At 41.1% G+C, this 26914-nt stretch overlaps 1 protein-coding gene across 3 annotated transcripts in view; it reads left to right on the forward strand.

Moving 5' to 3' along the window:
- Window positions 1–26914, forward strand: part of Tbx15 (T-box transcription factor 15) — a 110454-nt gene that overhangs the window by 11340 nt on the left and 72200 nt on the right. Inside the window, exon 2 of one of the 3 annotated variants that reach the window (XM_074050660.1) lies at window positions 5728–5776. The exons of the other annotated variants lie outside the window; for them this stretch is intronic. The gene's annotated coding sequence lies outside the window, so the exon portion shown is untranslated. The remainder of the gene's footprint in view (window positions 1–5727; window positions 5777–26914) is intronic. 3 annotated transcript variants of the gene reach the window in all.

Consider the following 26914-nt stretch of genomic DNA (forward strand, 5'->3'; position numbering starts at 1 on the left):
TGAGTCTGGACAGATTAAGTAATTTACCTGCAGTCACATTGCTCCTGTTCATATTAAGTAACCTGGCCAGAATTTAAGCCCAGCCCTGTGTAACTCCAGATTCAGTACACTTAACCAGTGAACTAGCTTTCCTGTCCTGCAGGTGACTCTCAAGTGCTACAGGGAATGTTTTGTGGAGGAAAGCTCCTGCTTGTTACCTGTGTTGTTCCTTCCCCAAACAGAAATCGTTAAGTCATAATCCAGAGTTTCTGGTGCTCTACTTTTTTGGCTTGTTATTAGTCTTAACGATAACAACACTTTAGCTTTAAAATGACTTTTCCCTACCTGATGGTAGAGGGCTCCATGTTATAGCAGTGTAGGGTTGAGTTTCTAAGCCATGGTCTTTGGAATGTGTCATGTGCAGTTTTCCCAATGTGGCCTCCTTTTCTTTGACTTTAATGCACAGAAATCTCAGTGTCTGAAGAGTAGTGACTACATATTGAATTTGATCTAAAACCTCCTCATCTTAAATCCCTTCATGCAGTGAAATTCAGGAGACATTTTAACAGTTCTGTTTTACCCATTCCCTTCCCCATTCACAACAGGATGGTTGGAATCTCATTGGTAATTGATTCAAAATGGAACAGCTTAGAAACATATCAGTTGCAGTGACCAGCAATTCGTGCATTTCTAAGTACTGTTGATTTTTTTCAAACTCAGCAATCACAGCTGAAATCCCTTTGCCATGGATTGAATTTACAAAGGAAGAGATTCTGATTTCCACAGTGGCTTCTTTTTAATGCCTGAGGATTAGGAAACCGCCCTGAGGACCCACGGCAAGTACACCCGCTCTTAGAGTCATGGCTTAGCTTTAACCTCTGAGTGACTGATCTGATTCTTTTATTTTGTAACAGCTCTATTTAGAGCAGCCTTGTTTGGTACGGGATCTGTTATTTGCAGAAATCTCTCATCCTGATAAACACACTCATGCTCCATTTCTGTTCTGTTGCCCTGAGTGGATAAGATGTAAACAGTGAGCTTCAGAAAACTTAACAGTAGGTTTCAATTTTTTCTTTGTCCACCTGTTCACTGTCTTTCCATCATTTTCCCTCCCACTCCAAGTAACCTTCCTCTCTTAGGATGTCTGATGTCTCCAGCAGGGATTTGGAGAAAATCTACACCACTACCCCCCTGATTTCTGCGTGTGGACTTTTAATATTAATGAGTTTTTTGGCTGTTTAACTGTACGGTGTGTTATATTCCTGTCTGTTGTGCCCTATGATAGAAAAGTGGCTTTTAGGAGCTAAGAAGAGAATGATGGAAAGTCTATTTCTGTTTTGAAGCTTTGCCTCTCCCACCACCAGCCCCACTGCTTGCAGGCAGCTGATTGATGGGATTTGATATGCTCTTGCACAACAGAGGCATAGGAAGCTCTAGGCCCATTTCCTTTCCCAAGGAACATATATTGAGACAAACTCTTGAAATATATAGAATGGTGGGGGATGAGATGAATGCTGCAGTCTTGGGTGATTAACCAGATCTCATCCATGAGATCTGTGCAATTAGAAATGAAGATTCTGCAGGATATGCAACTGGCCAGGCTTTGATGATTTCAGTTTTCCTCCACTGGTTGCATGATCAGCATTAGTCCTGGGAACATTAGATCCCATCTGGTGCAACTGTGCATTACCCAGATTAGACTGTGACATCACAGCGATTTAAGGCATCTCTGTGATATTCTGACTGGGTGGTAGGTACCCTAGGAGGTGCTTCCTGCAGATGCAGGCCAGTGTGATGGCTGTAGGGGGGCAAATTGAAAAGCAAGTCTCAATGTGTGTGTGTGTGTGTAGTGAAGGGCTCGGGGTGCTGAGGGGTGTTATCCAGAGCTGGGTGTAATGCTCCCCAGCTTGCATGGGTGAATTGGTTCCGGATGTTAACATTTTTTCCTTGGGGCTTGACTACATTCTTCTTTTTCTTTGCCTGTCTGTTTTCCTGCCCAAATTGTTAGGCCTCCACAGCTGTGTGGCTCATTGCTAGTGAGTACTGAGAATGAAAGGTCTGCTTTATAAGGGCGATTTTTGGTTATGTGTGTAGACTCTTTTCTGAATCTTGAGGATTTTTTTGTCTATTATCTTATCAGCTGAGTACCAGCTCTTATAGCTCATGGGAGACTCTTGAGAGATGAATATGAGTTGTTCTAGAAAGCAGAAATCCCCTCAAATCTAGAAACAGAAATCACTGGTTGGTGGAGAAACTGAGTCAGAAGATAGAGGCTGTTATGACTTGGATCTGAAATGTCCCTCAGTCATGTGCTAAAGGCTTGGCTGCCAGCCTGTGATGCTGTTGGGAAGTGGGGCCTAGTAAGGTAAGTAGGTCATTGGGGTCATGACCTTGAAGGTCCTGGCCCTTCTCCCTCTCTGCTTCCTGTCTGACTGTCATGAGGTGAGCAACTTTGCTCTGTGATGCCCATACCACCACAATGCTTTGTCTCACTACAGCCCATGAAAAATGGAGCCAAGGGACCAAAGACTGAAATCATGTGCCCAAATAAAATTTTTCTCCTTGTAGTTGATTTTCTCAGTTGTTTTATCACAGTGACAGAAAGCTGACTGATACAGAGGTCAAATAACCTTGTACAGCAGAGAAGTCAGGATTTAAAGGTCAGAGGGATCTGACTTGAGCATCTAGTTCTTGTTTTGTGACCTTGGGTAAGTGACTTAGTCACTTCATGTACACTCAGTTGTGTACATATAAAATAAGAGTAGTAATTGCTGCAGGGCTGTTATGTGATTGATACTATTATCTGTTTACTTTATTCCTTTTGATAAACGGAGAAAACTTGAAAACTCTTCAGTGTTTTTATGAGAAACCATTTGGAGAGTGTGGGGCATGGGATTGGACCCTATTAACCTTCTCGTCTTATGGCACTGCTGATATTCATAGCTCATCCTCCTTGAAGGCTATCTTTTCTTTCATGCCATTTTGCTTCCTGCTGCTCCTGTCTGGATCCTGTTTCCCCCTGCTGCTCCCTAAAATTCTTTCTAAGGAAAGTTTGTCCTACTTTCCAGCCCTACTTTAAGCACCCAATATGACCAGAGTACTCCAGGTTGGGACAAGGGCAATTTGATGTAAACGTCAATCAACATCATGTCCAAATCAAACATGTGATGACTTCAGAGAAATAGATATGTCTGTTCAGAGCTCACATATTTAAGTATTACCACTGTGGAAGAAATTCTTGGATGCCACCAGATACCTTTTCACTTGGACTTTGCTATAGGGAGCTCTTCTTTTAGAGGCATTTGTTTGGTTTTCTCTCTCAATGATGCCAGGCCACTTCTATGATTTTATGGTCACAGGGAATTCCAGGGATCCCTCTGTGGCTTCCATGATGGGGAGGTCCTTGCTAAGTCCTCTGAATAGATAATTTCTGAGCAAGGTTCTTACCCTGCTTTTTTTTTTCTTTTTGATGGTACTGGGGTTTGAACTCAGGGCCTCACGCTTGCTAGGCAGGTGCTCTACCACTTGACCCACTCCTCCAGTCCCTTACCCTGCTTTTATCTTCATAAAATACCTGCATACTGTACACTACAAACCAACCTGTTGTTTCCTTGGTAGGACACACACCTGTTACATTCATTTTGTCTTCTTAGATTGTCATTAACTTTTAGACTCTTGGGCAATTGATGCCTGTACCCAAGGAGGTGTTGGCTTTGGTGGTCTCCCTTTGCTCTGTGGCCATCTTTATGCACATGTGAGTACATACACACACGAACATAGTGCTTGTTCTTGATCTTTTCTACTTTGTAGAATTGTATACAGAAAAAGGGGTGAAGTAGAAACCTATACAACTTACTATTTTGTATTTTCCCATGACACTTAACAATTTGACCTTGAATTGTAACTTTTTGGAGGAGACATACTTATTTTATAAGTCCCTCTTGACTGGAAAATTCTGTGAATTCTTATTAGCACCCAGTACAAATTCATGAAAGTGAATTAGTAGTTGACAAACTTTAGTGATAGTTTTTGTCACCAACAAAACCACTTTGAAGGTGAGTTGGCTTCAAGATGGTACTAGAAGCCCAGCATGAGGTATCTGCCAGTTGCCTATAGGTATGTTCCTAGACCTATCCATTGATCTCTCTGGACTCTGGAGTCTTCATTTGTAATGGGGATGAGACAACTAGATTTGAATAAGAAAAAAGATTATCTAGTTTGCTGTTAATACGGCATTTTTATAGGTAGAAATTTCTGAATACTGTCTGCATGGGGTTTGTTTTAGAGATTTTGCCTGAAAAGGTATTAGTATTGAGGAGTGTAATCACTCTTCCTGTGATTATCTTTGTTCTATTTTTCCCAATTTGTTTCAGGCCTTATATCCACAGCAACCTCTGTTTTCTGCCTAGCAAAGGAGGGAAAGAAATAGAATAAAAGGAAATCTGAAAATCACCACTGTTAAGCAGAAGTGCAAAAAATATCTCTAAATGAAAGACAGATTGCGTATGTTTGCTTGAGAAAGCGGAGTTGGGTTAAGCTCAAGCAGAACATAACTCTTTTGGCTTTTCCTTCCCATCAGTAGTGGGGAATACGTGCATGAACTGACAGGAAGTTCTAGTCTAGGGCTCAGCCCTATAATGGAAGAGAAGACATGTTGTCAGGAGAAGAAAGAAGGACCCACTCCATCCCTGAGACAAAAGCTAACTTTTTAGAAAACTGGAGGGCTGAGGAACGAACATAAAGTAGCTGTGTGAGAATGTGTTTCAGAAGCAGCAGCACAGTAATAAAGAGTCAGGGATGGAGATATACAGAGTGCCAAATACTTTTGAGTCCCTGTCAAATTACATATAAACTTCAGGTACAATTCTGGGTCTGACTTAGACACTCAAGGAAGAAAACAGCCTCCCTTTGATATTTCCCTTTGTCCGTTATGTGTTCTGATCAGTCTTACAGCTACCTGTAGCTAGAACCTGCTGTAGAAGAAAAAGGTGTCCAAACTCTTTTTTGTTTGGGCTCTCAGCCACTGTGCTCACATTGGTGTAGGATTACTGGGGCCAACCCAGTGTCACTGTGGATTTGGTGGAGCAGGTGACTTTCAAGTTGTTCTTGTGTTCTAAGCCTGCAGAGTAGAGATTGCCCTTGAGTGCTTGAGAATGAAACTTTCACAAGGAGCCTGAGAGGATTGGGAAGAGGATGCCTTGAACTCCAACCATGGAAAATAGTTTCTCTCTAGTTCATATATAAACAAGCAGGATGATTGAGTCTGACTCTCTCTACTTGACTGTCCTGAATCGAGAGACTACTTCAAGATGCAGTCAATGACAGCCAACAGATTCTAGGAATTGTTGAATGCTTTTTGGAGGAGTCCACCACTCCAACATGGTGCTTATTCTGGATCTTCTTTAAGAAAGGAATGTGACCCAGGAACTCAACCCTAGGAGGGGAGTACATGACAACTCTTGAGATCTAACTGTAGCACACAAAAGACAAGTATTCCATTGCATGTCTCTGAGGGACAGTAGAGCACTTCAGAGGCTGAAACACTTTACGAAAAGTATATGTTGTCCATAAAGATTTGAAAGTTCCTGTTCACTCAGTGACACCCTCTTTCTTAACTAAATTATAGGCTTTTTTTCAGGTCTCTCATGGTCCAGAAGGGCAGGATTGACAGTCACAGAATAACCCCACTATATAGGGCCCCTACAATAATCACACAGATTGAGCTACCTCCCCTCTTTTTTGTTTCAGCAAAGATGTGGGCCCTACTGAATAAGAGAGAAGATGAGATGAACCTGAGGTATGATTTTGTATCAGGTACAGGGTACGAGTAATTTGTGCAAGATACTAAGGAACTTAATGCAGATTCTCAGGGTTTCTCTGGCTGCTGTGCTGGTTGCCTTTCATGACTTGCAAGAGGGCTTCTCTTTAATCCAGATCTTGCTAATTTAAGCCTATGCTAGATGATATATTTACTATGTCATTCGAGCCATTCTATCCTAGGAAAATAAAAAAAAATTGACTTCCTAATCTCACTTGCACTTACAATTTGAAAAATGCTTGAAGCACCTCGTACTTAAGATAGAGTTCAGAATTCGGGACCTGGTATATTTACCTGGAAAGGACAAATGGGAGCTTCTGTACCTGGCTCAGGCACTGTGCTTACTATAGACTACAATCCAACATCTGCATTGTGTGCATCTCTTTAGATGACTAGAGTGGCACCAACATCCTGTTTTGTGAGCCCAAACCCAACCACAAGTTCCTCAAACTAGTTTTGGTGCTGAGAGCTTCTGGGTCTTTCCTTCTTCATCTAGCAACACTGGCAATGCAGCCTGTTTACCATGGGTGCAAAATAGTATCTACACCAACTCTTCTGATATTCTGAGTAGTCTCCGTAAATATACTTGTATTTTATTTTCACCAGTGGGGTTTATAGTTAGGTGCCTGCTATACCTCACCTTTGAAGTATGTGAGTTCTCTCCAGATGTGTACAAAGACGTTTTAGATGACAACTTGTTTTCACTGCACAGGAAAATGCTTGTTGTTTCAGGTGTGCTAGAGCGAAAGGTTATACAGGATGAAACCCTCTCATTAATATAGTGAGGACAAATGCCCACAGATTTGGTAAAGCCATTTCTTTCATATATAAAATTTGCTAAAAATAAGTTGGATCTTCCCATAATGAGTTGTGTATTTTCGTTCAGGCATGAAAATTGACCTCTTTTGTATATGTGATTTGAATTTCACCTTCTGCTGTGTCAAGCTCTCAGATTCAGTGTATTGGTGCTTGAAAATAAAAATGTCCAGCTTCAAGGAATTTCCTAAAGAAAAAATAAAAAATGCTTTATAGAGATGAACTTCTAAAACACTGCATAAGTTATGGCTAAGGGAAAGTCTCTGATTAGCATAAGTAAGACACTTGCCTTCTTTGAGTCTTTATTTTTTTCATTTACATGGAGAGAATATAGTGTGCCAATGAGCTCTCATCCAGAAGATGTGGAAAATAAATAACCTCACACCATGAAGATAGGCTGTAGTTATTATTGCTCTCTTTCAGATAATTAAACAAATTTTGTTATGAAAATTTGTGAACAAGAAAGTGCCACAAACTTTCATGAAACATCATCTACCCTCAATGCCCTCATATTTTTGCTGTATTTGTTCTCCATCTTTCTTCTTATTTATTGGGCTATTTTAAAGCAAGCCTTAATTATCATGTCATTCCACCACTAAGTACTTCTTTAGTACTTGAGAAGTCTTCAAAAAAAGTCCATTTTGACAGAAACACAATACCACACATAATACAATTAATATTAATCTATCTTCCCTTCCCTCCTTCCTTCCTTCCTTCCTTCCTTTTTTCCTTCTTTCCTTCCTTCCTTCTTCCTTCCTCCCTCCTTCCCTCTCTCCCTCTCTCCCTTCCCTCCTTCTTTCCTTTCTTCAGCTCTGGGGTTTAAACACTTGCTAAGCAGGTGCTCTATCACTTGAGCCACTGGACAAGCCCTTTTTTTTTGTGATGGATTTTTTCAAGATAGGGTCTTGTGAATGATTTGCCAGAGCTGGCTTTGAACCATGATCTTCCTGAAGATCTCTGCCTCCTGAGTAGCTAGGATTACAGGCGTGAGGCAATGATACCTTGCAGTGCTAATTTCTTAATATCATCTTGGTCAGTCCATACTAAACTCTCCTTGGTTTGTTCAGAAACTGTCAAGTCCTCCTTGCCACCAACTCTTCTCTTCTGAGCTGCCTACATAGTTCTTTTTAGGACAACATATACCCAGTAAAGGTCTATGTTGGGTTCATCATTAATGCACTCGAAGGGTATGTTACTAGTACAGTTTTGAAGATCCCTCCCACACCGACTCCTTTCAGGAACTCTGGAAGGGGAAGAAGGGTTGCAGTCTTTATTTTAGAAAAATTCTGAGATGATTTTGTTCGGCATATAGGTTTGAAAACCATTACCGAATATCACTGTCTTTTTCTTAGGAATGCCTGGGAGAAAAGGGGCTGGAAAGTGCAAACTTGGTCAGAGTGTATTGGCATCATATTTGAAAGCTACAGTAACAGTTCTACCAGCACCCAAACAAATGTCATAACTAAGAACATTCATTATTGTTAGAAAGGTCAGAAAATTACTTTTTGTTTTGATAGGAATGACTTGTGGCTATTGAAATAATGTGTGGGGGCAAGTAGTGTCTGATTACAGGCTCCCTAGGCAAGGGAGGCTCAGGATATTTTCTGGTTGTGGCAAATACAACTTGTTTTTTTTTATAAAGGTAATAGAAGATGAAACTCCTTCAGGGTTTTAGCATTGATAGCAAGAGTACCATTCTGGAGGTGAATTAAATTAGAATAAAATTTAATTTTATACAGGTTAACTCAGGGATCTCTGTCCAATACTTGCAACTCTTGGGCTATTTAGACCTGAATGAAACACTAAATGTGAAAACACAGGTTTAAAGTGAAACGTTTGGTTAACTTCTTCCTCTTCATGACTTTTACTGTGTTGTCACATGGCTTTGACAGTTTTGGCTTCTCCTCATTTCTTTCCTTCTCTTACTGATGGATTTGATTCACAGAGTAAACAAACATGCAGTAATTTTGAAGTAATACAACTATGTAGGTTGGCACACAGAAAGCGGAGATAGAACCCAGGCTTGGTGGTGGTGAAGACACTAATCAAAATAATCTTGATCAAAATATTGCCTAATAATTGCCACTACTTCTGAGTCACTTCTATAATTCTTATACAGTGTTTCTACCACTGTGAAATCTGAAATAACCACCACTTACCGAGTCGTTTTGGTCCTTCAGCTTAGGAATTATTCAATTAGATGCTTGACTAAGTTGAAACAAAACTGAAAAATATGTTGATTAGTATCCAGTTTCAAAAAATTACTACTAATAACTTGCAGATTTCTCAACAAATAATTGTGCAGTGTGGTGAGCAATTGTGTTTACCTTATGTGTCTTGATGTTTGGGGTGTGTGTGTGAGTGAAGATCGAAACTGTAGACGAAACCATAGACAAGGTCAACCCTTTTTCCTCCTATGGCACTTTGCTTATAACTCTAGTGGGATACTGTAGTGACAATACTGGAGCATGAATATTTGTTTATGTCTGTTCCCTTGTATATGCTACATACATATTGTTTATATATCTGTAGTCCTCATATCACCCTTGGTTTGCAATAAATGTTCAATATATGTGTGTGGCAATAAATGAATCAATCATATTTTTAGGTTTTGTTTGTGTTGGGATATTGACTGTTTTAATTGAATCAACTGACTGGAAAATTTGGATAAATTGTTGGCTTTCCACCAGAATGATCATTTTGTGTAACACTGCTACCACTTCCTATTTGTACAGCAGTTTATTTTCTCAAATTCCTGTGTGTCCTAGGAGGGAAAATTGCATTAACGATCATGTTTAAATTCATAAAAGAATGAAATCATTAGTTTTCTTATCTTAGACATGGGAAAACAGGTGAAGACAACTCATCCAAGATGGTAGTCAGGCATGAGCAGAGAGCAAAGATAAGCACCTGGCTTCCCATTAAGTCCCCCAGCCTCAGTGTGCCCTTCTTTCCTCACTCTAGGCCATGGTGATGGAGAGCTAAAGGATGTGCTGGGAGAAGGAGGAATATCATTTATAACCCAAGGGTCTATGAACGTGCAGAGGATTTTCTTCTATGTCCACGGGGGTCAGATTTGGGCTGGGCCTAAGATGTGGTGATGAGGTAGAGGGCTTCCTTCACTCTTTTCAAGTAGCCAGTATTTCTGAGCCTGGAATGTTTACCACTGTGTTTTCCTTGGCTGCTGCCCAGGAGCACCTACTCTGTTAAATCCCTGCTGGGTGACAGTGATCATCAGGCATCTGGGCCTTTCTCTGATTCCCTCCACACCTATTGAACTGCTGTCTGAGGGGTAAGTATATTTGTAGGTTTTTCCTAACAGTTTGATTAAAAGTCTCAAATCACAAGATCAGTTATATTTTTCTTTTTTCCTTTAATGTGCTATTCCTGCCTCAATGTTTTAGAAGATCATGTTGGTCTATAAATTTCCATTCTATGATAGGTTATGATAGCTATTGTTAGGCTTTGTTTTTACATATAAATTAAAAACTCATACATTGTACATATATCTAAAAAGTCAAACAGCCCAAAAGAGTACTCAGTGAAAAGCATAAACAAAAGTAATCTCCTATCGCAAGTTTCTCAGTTTACCATCCCAGGATAAACAGGTACCAGTTTCTTTAGCATTATCCCAGATGCATATACATGAGTTAGTTATATGACTGAAGTATATGAATAATTATATACATACACACATGTATGCATACAAACCTGTAAAATGAGAACACAAATTGTGGCAGGATACATATAGTATCCTTTGGATTTCATCAAGATCCACTTATATTTTTCATAGAATGGAAACATAGACCAACATGATCTTCTAAAGCATTGAGGCAGGAATAGCACACAAAGGAAAAAGAAAAATATAACTGATCTTGAGCTGCTGTGTTGAGAATCGTTAAATAGCCACTTACAGGTCCTTCCTTTCCCATGTTTTAAAAGTCATGAAGTATTACATTTTGTGGATCTACCAGAACTTTTTCAAATTTATGTTAATGAATCTTTAGGTTGTTTTTAGTCATAAGCTTCTTTAAATAAAACTCCGTAATTATTTGGGACATTTGTGTGATAACATTTATAGAATAAATTCTGGAACTGGAGTTGTATAGTTAAAGTTATGGCATTTAATATTTTGATGTTCACTCCAGATTACTCTCCAAAAGTGGTGTTCAATTTACACTGCCACCTGTGGTGTACAAGCAGCCTGTTTACCTATTAGCTTGACAGCAACATGTTAGAAAATGTTCTCATTTTTGCTAATTAATATCCTTGTCTTTGATATTGTCAAAAAATCAGTTTTCCTCTAATTTTCCTATTTTTTTCCAGGTATGGAGCTTAAGCTTGTAGATCCGTAGGGCAGTTCTTTCTTCCCTTTAAACAGACACAGGTTTTTAAAAAAAATTATTAACATATCATAGATGTACAAGGGAAGATTCACTGTGACATTTACCTATGTACTTACAGTATATATTTGGGGAGAGGTTTTTTTTTTTTTTTTTTTGGTGCTGGGATTGAACCCAGGGCCTCACGCATGCTAGGCAAGCGCTGTACCACCGAGCTACATCCCAGCCCTTTACAGTATATCTTAATTAGATTCACTCCCTCCATCATTCTCCTCTTGTCCCCCTTCTTAGAACAATTTCAGCAGGTTTCATTGTTCTATTTTCACACACGTATACAAAGTACATCTACCATATTTGCCTTCCTTCACCCTCTTTACCCTTCCCCCTCCCACTGATACTCACCCCTAGACAGGACCTGTTTTACCTTCCTGACCTTCACCTTTTAAGTGTATGTTGATTGTTTCACAGGGGTTCACCTTGGTTTTTCAGACGTGTATATATTGTGCTTTAATCAGATTAACCCCAGTATTGTCTAGTCTTCTGACACAGGGTTTTGTTCAATCTCTCAGGCTGCCTTGCTCCTCCATTTATTATCAATTTTTACTTTAACTTATTCTTTTAGGATCCTCGGGTACAAGTCTTCATTGTCTGAAGCTGTCAAGGTGTTTAGTAGATAAGAAATGGCAGCAAATACTTCTTATTAGTGAGGGAGAGAATTAAAGGCATGTCACTCAGAGTTTTTGGGTGCAACTTTGGTTCAATTATCTTCAGATGTTTAAATCAAGGGCATTTCCAGACTATTTCAAAGAATGGCAGGCATCCTGCTGAGACCTGTGTGAAATGAACACCCTGTTACAACTAATTAGTGTTACTACTTTCCTTGCAGTTTGGGGTGAGAGGAAGTATATGAAGGGTGTTTATCCCTTCCTGTAGTAGGAAAGAAGTAGAGCTGCTGGAAAAGCCTGGGGGAGAATACAGGCAAGGATTCCAACCAGCTGTATTGCTACTACTCCAAAGAATGACTGTGAGCAGTTACGAGCCATGGTGCATATTTGATCCCAGTGCTTAAGCCTCCTTTGACTCATGCACACATGCATCAGATTGTATTTATAAGAGGTCTGAGACAAATAGTCCATTCAATTAAACCCAGCAGCTATTTTCTAGACACTTAATAGAATAGTAAGGATCAGTCTCCAAGCAAAGGATTTTAAAGCCGAGGCACAAAGGATAATTGGGTAGGTATTTGGAGCTGCTGTATTTGAGCAGGGAAGTGCTAAGAGCTTAGCATGGGTTTGAATCGTGACTCTGTCCCTTGTCAAGCCTGAAAACTTGGGCAATTTGCGTAATTTGAGGTCTCCTGACTTCAAATTCTTCTCTATCAAGATTTGTTCTAAGAATTCCATAAATCCATCCATAGTTAGTGATCAATTAATGCTAGTGTCATGTGTTCATGTAATAGTAGTAAAGAAGACGTTAAAGCATGGGATAAAGAAGGATAAGAAATGGGAAGATCAGAGTTATGCAGGACAAGCTAGGCCTCTTGGCACTGAAAAAATAATCCCTGAAGTCTAGTGGCTGAGTATTTATTTTAAGTTTCTTTCTTGTTTACTGTTTCAGTTATCAAAAATTTCTGCACTTAGTGGTTTGAAACACTTAGTAATCCAAAGCAACCATTCTATTTGCTTCTGATTCTGTGGCTCAGGCACTCAAGTTACAGAAGGATAATTTACCTGGGCTCCGTGATATCCGGAGCCTCAGCCTAGGTAGCTTAAATGGCTGAGTGAGATGGCATAAGCAGGGACATATGTCTGTTGTCTCCCTTTGGGCTGTTGGATGGTCTCTCTGTTCTCTTCCATGTGGCTTCCCTATGTTGCTGCTTGGGCTTCCTCATTGCATGGCAGCTAGGCTGCCAGTGATTGTGTTCTAAGAGGATAAGCTCCAGTGTGTAAACATGAATCAGCCTTCCATTGTGCTTCCAAAGATCTAATTGACTAAGGTAAGTGTCATGGCCAAACCCATAACCAGTGGGAAGAAACTGGACAACGATACATTCTGGGAAGTAGAGTTTGTTGCTTAGGAGCCACTGATACAAGAACACCAGGAACAATCTGGACATCTTGTAGCATGGCTCTCTCCTGAAGGTGACTCAGGAATCTAGTCCTCTTCCATTTTGCCTCTCTACCATCTCAACACATGGTTGTCATGGCAAGGAAAGAGGGTTATGCTGATGTCTCTGTCTGCAAGTTAAATATGTCACAGTCATTTCACTAAAACTAATCATAGTCTTGACTAAGTTCTGAAGGCTAAGGTGGTATGGCTTGGTGCTCAGATGGAGAGAACAGATAGGACTGAAACTAGGAATCGCTCCCTAGTGGTAAGGCAGTGGGAAGGCAGGTCAGTGTTTGGAGTGATAATACAAAGGAGAGGATTGACACAATAAGAGAACCCTTCCAGTGCATGTCTGCTCAGAGCTTAGACAAAATAACGTCTTAAATCTTTCAACTTCCTGCTATAATTTTTACCTCATAAAAAGCAATTTATTTTTTTCTTCATTTCTGTAAATGAATGTTTTAACTGGGTTTTTACTCCAAGGGTGTGTAGTCCATCATGGATTGCTTTATTTACTTATACATGCGCCCTCTGCTTTTAAAAATAAAGTTGGCTGACAAGTTCTTAGACTTCACAACATGAAGGTTAGAAAGACTTTCAGAGAGTAGACAATTTAATGACAACCTGAATGCTCAAACGTTCAAAAGGAACTTGTTATTGTCTCTACTTCCCAAATAGGCTCATTCTACTGAGAAGAGGTCCCTTAAAAGTCTCGTTCTAGACTGGGGATGTAACTCAATGGTAGAACACTTGCCTAGTATTCATATGGCCCTGGGTTCCATCCTTAGCACCTAAAAAAAAGTCTATTCTTCTTTTTTCTGGGCAGCTTTAGTCCTAATGGAACTGAGGGATTAATAAAAACTGGTTCTGCTTGGTTTTTTGGAAGTATTGCATTTGAACTCAGGGCTTTGCACTTGCTTGGCAAGTACTCTGCTTCTTGAGCCACTTCTTCATCCCTAATTCTGCTTTTGATTCTTTTTTCCCAATTGTGTAACAATTATTCCTTAACATATATACATATGTGTATATATGACAAAATCGTCAGTGCTTATGATTCATATTTATCCAAAGCTCATCACTGGCATCTATCTTTCAAATTCCCATTGAGGTAGGAATAAGTATTGTACCTTGAACCAACAAACAGGCAAATGAATAAACAAATAATCACAGGACTTGTGCAGAGGGGTAGAGAGAAGCACATTCAATCCCAGATGTGATACTTTATGGGGCTGTGAAAACTTCAGTTGGCCACATGGTTTGGCCTTTGTGAGAGCACCCCCCCAGTATGATGTACCCATATGTCATAACTGATTGGGTATGTGGCACGCTTCAAGCTTATAGAATCCCATAAGTCCTTCTTTTGACCATCAAGATGATTTTGAGCTCATTGGGACGGAGCATCATTGTCATTTGAATACATTTGAAAGATTGGTTATTGCTTCTGGCCACAGAGATGAGTTCATTGAGAGGAGTGATTACCCTCATCATCATCTGATTTATCATTGTGCATTAAAGATATGTGGACCTCATTTGAAGTGATAGACATTCAAGGCTGCGTCTAGACTTTTCCTTAAAAAGGTACAGTCAACTTTTATTCATCTGAAATTAAAAACAATTGTATGCTTATCTAGCCAAAATTCTTAGCCAGTACGGGTCAGCAATAATCGACCTTTACACAACGTCCTTTAGAGTTGTGCAAAAAGGGAATGTGCCATCTATATAACTCTTTCATTAAAGCAGAGATAAATTTTGTTTGGTAAAATTTGGGTTTGATGTATTATATTAGTTTTTGAAAATTGTCAGTGCCTCACCATATAAATACTAACCCTGGCTTACTCCTTATAGTCCTTCTGTAAAAATGAAGTTGTTCTAACAAAATGTTATTATCTAAGCATCTGAATGTTGAATTTTAAGGGGGCCAAAACTGTTACCCTCTACTTCAGCATGGATATCACAGTCTGCCTTGATTGTAGGCGTGTCTTACTCCAACACTTAGACTATATGTACACCTTGAGGACAGGGATCATGCCTTACCTATCCGTGCATCTCCCTTTCAGAGCTCAGCAAAGGGTCCTGTATCTGGTAAGTTCTCAGTTTTTCACAGAAGTGACTCGGCTTGTGGTGGGAAAGACTGAACTCTACTCTCAGCTCTACCTGTTCTAGACAGGAGACTTTGAACAAATCACTTTTCTTTCATAAGTCTCAGAACTGGTATGTGTAAAATAAGGAAATCTAGTGAGATGAATCTGATGGTCCTTTTCGTGTCTCCACAGTCAAGTTTCTGCTTCAGAGAGCCGGAAGGCTCAGGTATCTGAATTTTAAACTGCAACTCAGACATTCTTCTGATACTTCCCTTTTGCCCTTGTGCTTTGAATAATGATCCTTTGCCCAAGAAGGCTGCCTTATCCCAGATAGTGCTATGCAAACATTGAGACTGATTTGCAGCATAGCAGTAGCCCCTCAGTTTCAGCTCTCTCTCTCTCTCTCTCTCTCTTTGGTGGTAGTAGAGTTTGAACTCAGGGCTTCACCTGAGCGAGGCAGGTCCTCTACCACTTGAACCATACTGTCAGCCCTACCCCTCAGTTTCATTGGAGAGAGTAAATCACACCTTCATCATAACAATATTTCATTCCCTCACTCCAGACAGGGCTCTAGGTGCTGGGAGGCATAAAGATGAATAAACGCAGTCCCTGTTCTTAAGAAGACGGGCACACAGTCAAGTGCATATTATATAGGGTGATGGTTGCCCTAGTAGGGTATGGACAGAATCTGGGAGCACAGCCTGGGTGGGAAAAGGGGAGCCAGAAAGTCATTTTTAGTCTCCTGATTCCTACCAGGTTTTCCTGCAGTAGGGTCTGGATGAGGGAGAATCCTGGGGGCTACCCCTTTCCTGTGTCTTCTCAGACCAGGAGGACTGCCATCCTCCCTCCATTTCTCTTCAGCCATTCCTGCTACTGCTGCCTGCAGATCTCTGGCTATGGCAGCCCAGTGCTGATGACAGCAGAAGTAACAAATTGCTCCTCTCTCACACCAAGAGGGCTGGTTGGACCAAGTCCAAGATGACTAAATTGCACTTCGAGTCACTGCTGTGTTGACCAGACCTTGGTTACTGCTCTCCCTCCTCCCTTCAAAGCAATGAGCAGCAAACACTTGGGATGATTGAGTCAGAGTGGCCACTTGTCCCTATTTCCTCACACTCTCAACTTCAGAACATGAAGCCCTGATCCTGAGGGAACCTCTGTCGGCTCACTCAGTAGCCTGCTTGGGAGGCTGCGTCATCTCCTATAAATTACAACCTTGTGCTCTCTGCTTGGTGTGCCTTCCCCTCCTTCTCCAGTGTGGCCTCTTGGTCACCCTACTGTGTTGTGCAAACTTTGGAGCTTCTTGAGACTGGCTTCCTCTTCTGGGGTCCTAGGAATCTGGCAGCTTTGGACATCAAAGCCTGGAGGAACCTGGGCACTGGCTCTGGTCACTCAGTGGTTAAATAGTGGAATTCGTGTCAAGGATGAAGTACAAGTGCATGAAGAGTTGCAGGTGTTCTCTAGGTCTGATTTACATCCAGTTGTTTCCATTCAGCTGCAAAAATGCATGGAACTCTTGAAACCAGACCTGCATGGCGTGAATCAGATGAAACCTGAAGTGGGCAGAAGGTGGCAAGTTTTCCAGTGCAAGCCTAGCTGGTGTACTTGGGTACAAAGTCATCTCAGGCCCATAAACACAGCAAGATGGAGAGGCTTCCACAAGTAGAGGCAGAAATAGCTGGGGTCCTGTATCCCACCTCATGCAAACCACTGGCTTTTCCCTTGCTGGGGCCTTCCCCTTTTCTCTTCTGTGTTCCTCTCCCTCCAAGCTTCTTTTTGGTCTAGAGGATTCTTCAATTTTCCTACAGGGCTCTGGTTGTCTTGACAATCTCCATGCTTCTGGGTCTTTTCTTGGCATGCAGGATAGAGTTAGAGAAGTTGGGTCTCTGTCAGGGGCTTCTCCTCTCAGGGAAGCCACAGAAAAACCTGCCTACTGCACTTCAAGAAACATATTCCAGGGGTCTGTAGAAGGAGGAGAAACTGGCTTCTAACTCCAATTTTAATCAGGGTGTTTTTTAGATGTGTTGAATTTATTATAGATATATGTGCTTGTTCTGGTTTCATCTCCTTCTTCAGTTTGTATGTAGCCTTCATTGCTCACTGAACAGAGCTCATTCACTATTTACTAAAGATGAATTAGGGGACTGGAGTAGGGCTGTCACTGTTCTGAAATATAAAACTCTACATTTTGCTAGTGCTCCAAGGGTTAAGGTGATGTTAGTTGGGTAAATGCACTAGTAATGAAACAGGTGCTGAGCGGCAGTAATTCCAGGGAAGGCTTGGCTCAGCTTGGCAGGGATGGTTTGTTTTTTCCAGCTACGGGGACTGGAGCCCCCACAGTGCTGACAGAGGTCAGGTACTGGAAATATCAAGGACCATCATCTCTCCAGCACCAGTCGGAGACACCTCGTACATTTCATGTTCAGATGCAGAAGACTCGAATACTTGGCAGAACACAGCTTTCTGCCTTCCAAAGAAGAGCCGACGGTCTTTCTCTCAGACGTCTATAAATATGTACTTTTGCTCACCTGAAAGCTTTCTGGCACAGGAGCAGAGTGCATCCTACACACCCCAGCCTTCAGAGTCAGGAGGGTATGGTGAGCTAATGTGGGAAGCAGCTAGCACAGTCCTAGTGCAGAGGAAGCACTTAACTGATGACCTTCCTCTGTCTCCACACCCTGTTTTTCCTGTACTGTTGCCTTACTCCCACAAGGAAACTGAGCAGGACATGCATTCAGATTCTCTATTTGTCTGTCTGTCTATCTATCTATCTATCATCTATGTATCTGTCTATGTATTTATCTATCTATCTAGCTGTCTAATGAAAGATGTTCTACATTTGATGACTGGTCAGGCATCTTTGCGCCAAGTTTGAGAGACTTCCTATTAGCTTAGTGTTTATAATACTGGAACACTAATCATAGAGTTCAACCCATTTCTTTTCTAATCTTCCCTTTTGATTACTATTCCATCCTCTATTTCTGACTCTCTTAAGTGTTTTTCTCTTTGGAACCAGTCCAATGGAAAGCAGAGGAGGTAGGAGTGTCCAAGTGGTGTTGATAGAAAGTTGGTGGACACCTCGACATGGCCTAACAAGACAGGACATTAGTAAAACACAGGCCCAGAATCCATGGAGGTCTGGCTATATCTTTGGGAGATGGGGCTGCAAAGTATGGCCCTAGACACCTGGCATAGCCAGGACCAAGGTAAGGCAAAACTCATGTCACTCATCAAGGAAAACAATATTTTTGTACAACATTTAAAAAAAACCTCAAAATTTATGTAAAAATCCATGGTAAACTAAATATCAAAATATTGGAATGACAGTGAAACCTGAGGCAGGTGGAAAAATCAGTTATAGGGATCCTGCCTGTCTTCTTCTGTTCAGGCTTCCATAACAAACTACCACAGGCTAGATGGCTTAAATAACAGAAATGTAATTTTTCACAGTTGTGGAGGTTAAAAGCCCTAGATCAAGCTAGGTTGATTTCTGGTTGGTTCCTGGGGAGGCCTCCCTCTCTGACTTGCTGACAGCCTCTTCTTGCTGAGTTCTGCCATGGTGGAAAGAGAGAGAGAAGAAACTCTGTGTGTCTTTCTTAAGGACACAATTCTATCTGACAGGGGCCCCATCTCTTATGATTTCATTTACTCCTAATTACCTCCCCTCATACTTTGCTTCCAAAAACAGGTACATGGGTAGTATGTACCTGTCTAAATTCATTTGACATATGAATTTAGAGGGGAAAATTTAATCCATGACACTGTATTTATTTAATATTTTGACAATTTTGTTCATCACTTATTTTTATATTAATTTTGGCTTTTAGAAATATTGTAGCAGGCCATGCACACCTATAATCCCAGTGACGAGGGAGACAGAGATGGGAGGATTGTGGTTGGAGGCAAACTCAGGCAAAAAAAGTCAGCGAGATCCCTATTTCAAAAAACAAGGAGGGTGTGGTGCTGCACACTTATAAACCCAGCTAGGCAGGTGATGTAGGTAGGAGGATCATGGCCCAAGTCCAACCTGAGTAAAATGCACAAGACTATCTGAAAAACAAAGCAGAAAGGGCTGAGAGAGCTCTTGCCTAGCATAGCACAAAGCCATGTGTTCAAACCCCAATACTGCTATTATTTTATTTATTTATTTATTTATTTATTTATTTTTAGTATTTTTTTCCTAACATTCATTATTAGCATTCTTTTTTCTCATTCAAGATCTAACCCAAGACTATCGTCTTAGTCCATTTAGGCTTCTAAAACTAAGATACCATGAATGGGTATCTTATAAACAGAAATTTATTTCTCAAAGACATAAAAGCTGAGGTGGGTGGGAGGTAAAGGGGTAAGGGAGAGTAATGGAGGGGGTTGAATGGACCAGAGTAAAGTATATCCACAGTGGGCATACATTGAGAAATTCCTTTGAACATCAACTTACATATTAATAATGAAACACAGGACTGTAAAATAGGTACAGTGTGTGTTGGGGTACTAGTGGGAGGGAGAGAGTGAGTGAAAGAAGATTAAGTTGACGATATATGGTAGATGGAGTTCATATACCTATATGAAATAGAACAAAGCAACCTCTTGCAATTGCTTTAAGTGGGATGGTGAGGGGGTTGAGGGGTAGAGATGATGGGGATGACAAAACTAATGTACAATATAAGTCTAATTGGAATTGTCACTATGAATGGCCTCCCCTGTATAATGAATATATCCTAAAAAATCTTATAAAAAAGAAAAAAGATCTGAAGGCTGAAAAGTCCAAGATTAAGGCACCAGCAGACATGGTCTCTGCTGAGGTCATGTTTCTTTGTTCATCTATGAGGCCTTCTTGATGGGTCCCCACATGGTGAGAGGTGCAAGACAGGTCTCTGGGTTCTGTTTTCTAAGGCTTCTTGATTCTGTTCATGAGGGATCTGTCCTCATGGCCTAACCACCTTCCCAAACTCCACTTCCTATTACTGTCATGGACTAGGTGCTTAGGTCTCAATGGATAAATTTGGGGGAGTACAAACATTCAGGCCATAGCAACCATGCATTCCATTACACTGTCACGTTGTTTAGGTTTGTTTTTTTTTTGGTGGGGCTGAGTTGTGAACTCAAGGCTTCTCACTTGCAAAACAGATGCTGTACCACTTGAGCCACACCTCCAGTCCATTTATTTCTGGTTACTTTGGAGAGAGGGGATCTCATGAACTATTTGTATGGGCTGGCCTCAAACTGCTGTTCTCCTGATCTCAGCCTCCCAAGTAGCTAAGATTACAGGCATGAGCCACTGGTGCCCAGCTAAATTGTCAAGTTCTTTTTATCTCCTTAAATCTGGAACAATTACTCAGCCTTTCTTTGTCTTTATTGACCTTGTTATTTTTTGAACAGCATAGACAAGCTGTTTTGTAGGCTGCCACTCAATTTGGGTTTTTCTGATGTCATCTTATGCTTACATTCAGGTTTTGGATCTCATTAGGCAAGGTGACAGTCCTGATACCATTTGTCATGTTCACTGTACAATATAGCATATTCTCTATATGAATATCGAGAATTAACATTTACTCTGAAAAGGCTTTCTTGGTGAGCTGTTTTTGTATCCATTTTTTTTTTTGGCGGTACTAGAGTTTGAACTCAGGGCTTTGGGCTTGTTAGGCAGGAGCTCAACCACTTGAGACATGTCCCCAGCCCTTGATCCATTGCTTTGCTTTGGTTTTGCATCATAAGCCTGGGTTTGATCTGCACAGCTGCATTGATGTAGCATTTTGATTTAAGTACTTGGTTTATTTGAGTATGTTGTTAGGAATCAAAATAAAATTCCCCAGTTAATTCAACACATTCTGTTGGTTCAGCTCTTCTTAATCCTATAGCGCATAAAACCTGGTCCCTTTTCCCAAGCAGTTTATATTCTGGTAGGAAAGACAAGAAGGAGATCCATGAAGCTGTGTGGCATGTAGGATATGAGAGCCTACCCCTCCCATCTTCCATGCACACACATTTTCCCTACTTCAAAAGCAGCTAGCCCTTTAAAAGGAGTGGGGAGGGCTTTTATATTTTAAAAAGTACCATTTCAAGTAGAAATAAAAAAATGGCTTAGACCAATGGTGAGCTGTAGGCAAATTTAGGGAGATGGAGGCCTTTGTCACAACCCTGAAATGACACCATGTAAGTGACTCCTATGCCCATGTCCATGGAAAGACAGATTACATTCTCCATACACCCTTCTTGGCCCCACTCCTGGACCTGATGGAATCTGAAGCTTGATAACTCAAAACGCTTTCAGCCAAGGAGGTTCTAGGCCTTCCCCTCTTTACTTTGGCAGGCAGGTTATAGTGGAACTTGAAGGCTGTACTGAGCAAGGATCTATCAAATCATGAGGGGCACCCAGCTGAAGTGCCTGTGTGCATCAGTTGTGGAAATCAAGAGTTAGATGAGGGGGAGTCCCAACCTGCAATGACTATCAGCTTGAGTCATTAATCTCAGAAAATTTTCCTGTTTTGGATATTTGCTGGTAGACCATGTTTGCCTCAAGTTAAAGAGTCAGATTTTCGTGTAATCTCTTGAGCTGGCTTGCTATTTTGGGTAATCCCCTCTCCACGTGGGAGCTGGAGCATGGTGAATTCCACCGACTTTGTCCTGGGCCTGCATTAGAATCTCTTCTTTGGCCAAGTGGAATCTTTTGACAAGTTTGCCCCTCTGTGATCATGCTGTAGGACTTTTCATTAAACATTGCGGTAGACATGTTAATAGGCATTCCTCCAAGTGAGGACAAGATCTGGCTCGTGGTGGATGACAGTTCTGTCCCTGGGATCTCCTGGGGACAGGCTGGTGCTTTTAGAACTGCCTTGTGCCTTGATCTTAATTTATCTGTTGTAGTCAATATCATTGGAAGCCAGGAAAAGGCCAAATTCCTGACCTCTGTTCCAGGACTGTGGTATTGCACCCACTCCAAGCTTCCTTTGATCCTTGCTTTGGCAAGCCAAGCAGGAGAACTCCTTAGCTTGGTCCCTGAAGGTTTATCTGACTTTGTGACATTTAATCTTCCTATTACAGTTTGATTTGACAGCAGGTTGGGGCTTTCACAGCCCACTGAAAGTAGTTGATCAAACCGATGGTCTTCTAAGCATCCACGTGAAGATAATGTTCCTCCCAGCCACTGCCTGGCTGGTTACAAGTTTTGGTCTTTCTGGTTATGAGAACTTAGATGGATGGTCAAAGGCCACATTAGACAACTTACAGTATTCATGTTTGGTCTGCTCCCACTTCAGGTACAGACAACTCCTTGATCCTGCTAATATTAGACTGTTCAGTTAGAATGAATTTGGACCTTTTAAAGTAATAGCTACCTTTATAGGAGGCAAGAAAATATTCATCAGTCTTCATTTGAAAATTTCGTGTAATGAGAAAAAAGAGAAAGAAACTTGAAACAGTCCTGTATATAAAGTGTTAGTTCTGGGTTGTGAAAATGTGGGTTTCAGATTACTTCCGTATGAGCAATGTCACACACATAAGCACATAGCCTCTCGTCTCATCTGAAATCTTATTGTATGAACTATGAAATAACCAAACTTTATTCTAAAAATGTGTTTTATGATTAGAATTTTAAGTAAGTCATCTTTACTTTTATTTCTAGTTGGAATGAGGCTCTGAGTGTCCTGAGGCCTCAAGAGTGGAGGGTAGAGGTTCGGAACAGTGGAGGAACCCATGTTTCTATTGGAGTTGTGCAGAAGTTGGAATTCACCCAGATTTTATTCTATATCTCCTTATTTTTTTTTTTTTTGGAGTACTGGGTATTGAAGTCAAGACCTCTTGTAGGCTAGGCAAGAGCTCTATTTAGATGAAGTGGAGTTTATAGCTCTGCCCTATATCTCTTATTATTCTTTTTCTACTCCTTTTTGTATCTTTTATCTTATGTTTGCATTATTTATACATATATGTTTATTTTTGTGGTACTGAGGATTGAACCCAGTGCCTCATGCTTGCTAGGCAAGCTCTTTACCACTTGAGCCACATCCCCTGCCCTTTTGTTTTTATTTTGTTTTTGAGATAAGATCTCACTAATTTTTGCGTGGGCTGGCCTCAAACTCAAGATCCTCCTGCCTCCACCTCCTGAGTAGCTGGGGTTACAGATGCACACTACTCTTCTTGGCTTATATCTTTTGTTTTTTGTTTAGTTGACTGCCAGAATCAGGGGTTTAAAAGAAAGGGGATCTTCAGAATGAATTAGATTCCAGTGACTCATTTATGAGGGTAAGGTTCAGTGAACAATCAAGAAGTCACTAGTTTGAAAAAGTATCAGTGCCCTTAATAAATCTAGTCATAAAATCAAATCCCAAAGCTTTTCCACAGAAACCTGGCAATGTGGCAAATGTCAGTATTGAGTTTATGTATTTAAAAAACCAAAATGCCTCCCTTTCCTCCAGCCTCCTTTTATGGCTCTTTACACACTGCTCTAGGAGGCCTGTGCTGAGGAAGGATCTGAATATGGAAGGCACAATTTTTCAGTTGCTAATGACCTTCAGCTGATGACGATCTTTCCTAGAGGTTTCCTGAACCTCACTTCTGAGACAGTAGAATCTCAGGTAGCACACGTCAAGAAATTTTACTTCTTGATTTTTTGTCTTTTGTGGGTCCTAGTGCAGGTTCTTGGCCAAGGAAAAAGTTCTTGCTGGCTTCGTGAGTCAAAGAGGAGCTATTTTTGTGTTTGTTGAATCTCTTAAGTCTAGCCCTCTTTGGAAGTTACTCATACTTCATGTGAGTGCCCAGTATGGGCAATTGTGGCTGCTTAGTGGCATGTTAGGGCAGATTCCCAGGAGAAATAGGGCCCCAAGATTGTAAGATATCTTGTAAAAGGAGTGGGCCCAAGACCGTTGCTTTCAGTGAGTGCTCTGCGTGGATGAAAACTCACTGAGAGTCTTGGTTTCAGTCTGAAGACATGAATGGTTTTAAGCACAGAAAATTATGATTATTTTGGTGGTACTTGGGTTTGAACTTAGGGTCTTGTAATTGCTAGGAAGGTGGTCTACCTCTTGAGCTATGACCCCAGACCTTTTTGTGTTATTTTTCAGAGCAGGGTTTCATTTTTTTTGCTCAGGCTGGACTGGGACCATGATCTTCTTATGCTTCCTCTATAGCTGAGATGGCAGGCTTGTGTGCTCACACCAGGCTTATTTGTTAAGATGGGGTCTCACTGACTTTTTGTCCAGGGTTGCCTTGAACCATGACTCTCCCGATTTCCACCTCCTGAGCATCTGGGATTATAGAAGTGAGTCACCATGCCTGGGCAGAATAATATTATTATATCATAAATCGCTCTCCTGTAGTATCCTTATATCATCTTCTCCACAGTCCTATGTTCCTGTGAACTGAAGGCACTGAGAATCATACTGAGATTTTCGACAGTGGCAGGGACAGGGCCTTCTCGCTTTGCAGTTGGGAAGAAAGACAAAAGCAAGAGAGCGTGGCCTTGTCAGCCTGTAGGTGTGGAGGAACAGCGAGGCACAGGTAGGGACCACGGGTACTGAGGCAAGCTTTGGAGTGTGCAATGCAGATTGTCAGGGATGTAAATGGAAAGCTGCCAAGTCACGTTAATGGTGACCTTTAAGTTTTCCCAACTGGAATCAGGAACAAAGGGCCTGAGGAAGGAGACCATGAGGTGAACAGAAAGTAGCACGTGTGGTTGTATCAGGTGAACCTTCAAGACGGTTAAGGAGAGCTCAAGAGCCATGTGGGGACCCTGCTAGTCAGAGGGAAAGGGCCAGGGTCTGGGATTCCACAGATTTACTCCTGGCTCAGAGCCCATGGCTGTTATTATTGCCACTCAAACCTCACCACGGCCTTCTTTCTTTAGCTGGAAGAAGTCAGGGTGGCACTGGTTACTCCTGTTCTCAGCAGAATAGAGCCTCCTTCCTACTCAGGGAAACTGCACATTTGTTGTTACTTGCATGTGGAACTCCATGGAAAGGCCTACTCTAAGAATTTACAATAATGAGCCAATTGGGGTAAGAATCTCATAGTGTAGGGTGATAAACTTCTCCCTAATTATATTGTTATCCTGATCATTGGAGTTTGATTTCAAATCTCTGAGTAAGGAAAATCTTTCTTTCCTGTTGAAGAAGTTCATTCCAAGCTTTGTGCATGTTACAGATATAGTCTGTTTAGGATTTCTGGTCTTTTTGTTTTCCAAATTATTCTGTTCTTATTGCATGCACTCCACATTGTGTAATGATTCTGTTCTTAACAGTTTAAATCTGTTGCAGTATAAAAATTGCTCTTGTATGTTGCTTTTGAGGGGCAGATGGTGCCAGTGCCTTTGCAGAGGGCCACAGTGATATATTGGGGCTTCTTATGTTCACTGCCTTACTGGCAAGGAATCAAGACCACACATGTGTAGACTGACCTTCATACCAGCCAGCTTGGAGAAACCCAAGCTGTTATGTTTCCTCATTTTCTTTTTATTCCTTAAAAAATTTTATTTATTTTATTTTTATTTAATTAATTAATTAATTAATTAATTTTTTGGCAGTACCGGGATTTGAACTCAGGGCCTCATGTTTGCTAGGCAGACACTCTACCACCTAATCCACTCTGCCAGTCCTTTTTTGTGTTGGGTATTTTTGAGCTAGGGTCTTTTGAACTATTTGCCCATGCTGGCCTCAAACCACAGTACTCCTGATCTCTGCCTTTTGAGTAGCTAGGATTACAAGCCTGAAACACTGGTACCGGGCTTTATTATCTATTTTATTGTTTTTTTTTTCTGAGGTGCTGTGGCTTGACCCCAGGGATTCATGAATGGTAGTCAAGTGCTTTACCACTGACCTACACCTCCAGCCCTGTTTTTGTTTTTTTGAGTCAGTGTCTTGCTAGGTAGCCCAGACTGGCATTAAATTCACAATCCTCCTGCCTCTGCCTCCCAAGTTTTGGGATTACAGGTGTGTACCACCATACCTGGCTCTTATTTTTTTTATAATCATCTTTGAAGTCTATCTGGCATTCTAAGTATATATTTCCTCTTGGAGAATGGTGAAGAGAGGTCCATCCTTATCAAGGCATTGATATTAGATATTCATTTAAGGGCGAAACAGCAACAACAAAACTGCATCAGAGGTCCTGCCATTTAGGCTCGTGCCACAAATGCAGGCTTTTCTGGGAAGGATGCCGTTTGGCCCTGCATCGAGGGTTTGCTCTGTGACGAGTTGCTTATCTATCTTCTTCTGCTGCTATTGGCAAATATTTTAATGATCCAACATGTTTCTGGTCCTTACCTAAACTATGTTAAAGGCCAAAAGTGGCCTTCTGCCATAAGGATGCATGAAGAAGAGGTCGTCTTCATGCCTGTGTGTCTTGACTCTCCATTAGCTGGCTTCATATTGGCTCCTTCCTGCTCAATTCTTTCTTTGTCCGCACACAGTGGAGAAGTCTGGGGCCTTCCCTTACACAGCCACAGGTCCCAAGTTCTCTCCTGCACAAGCCATATACACCTAGACCCTGAGGTTGTGGGACTGTTACCCTGATGGAGTACCCATAGAATAGCCCTATAAAAATTATGTTGCAGTTGTAACACTTTCTTCATTCTCCCTATTCACTGTCTGAATTGTGCCAACATTTTTTTCAAGTTAAAAGTAAAGCATTTATTATATACTCATACCTACTCATACCAGGGGCTGGTTTTTCAAGCCAGTTATTCGGGGATTTATTTATTTACTTATTTATTTTTGTGGTGCCTGGGATTGAACCCAGGGTCTTGTGCATGCTAGACAAGCACTCCATTGCTGAGCTAC

This window comes from Castor canadensis, chromosome 12 (genome assembly GCF_047511655.1).
Source record: "Castor canadensis chromosome 12, mCasCan1.hap1v2, whole genome shotgun sequence".
In the NCBI taxonomy this organism is placed as follows: Eukaryota; Metazoa; Chordata; class Mammalia; order Rodentia; family Castoridae; genus Castor; species Castor canadensis.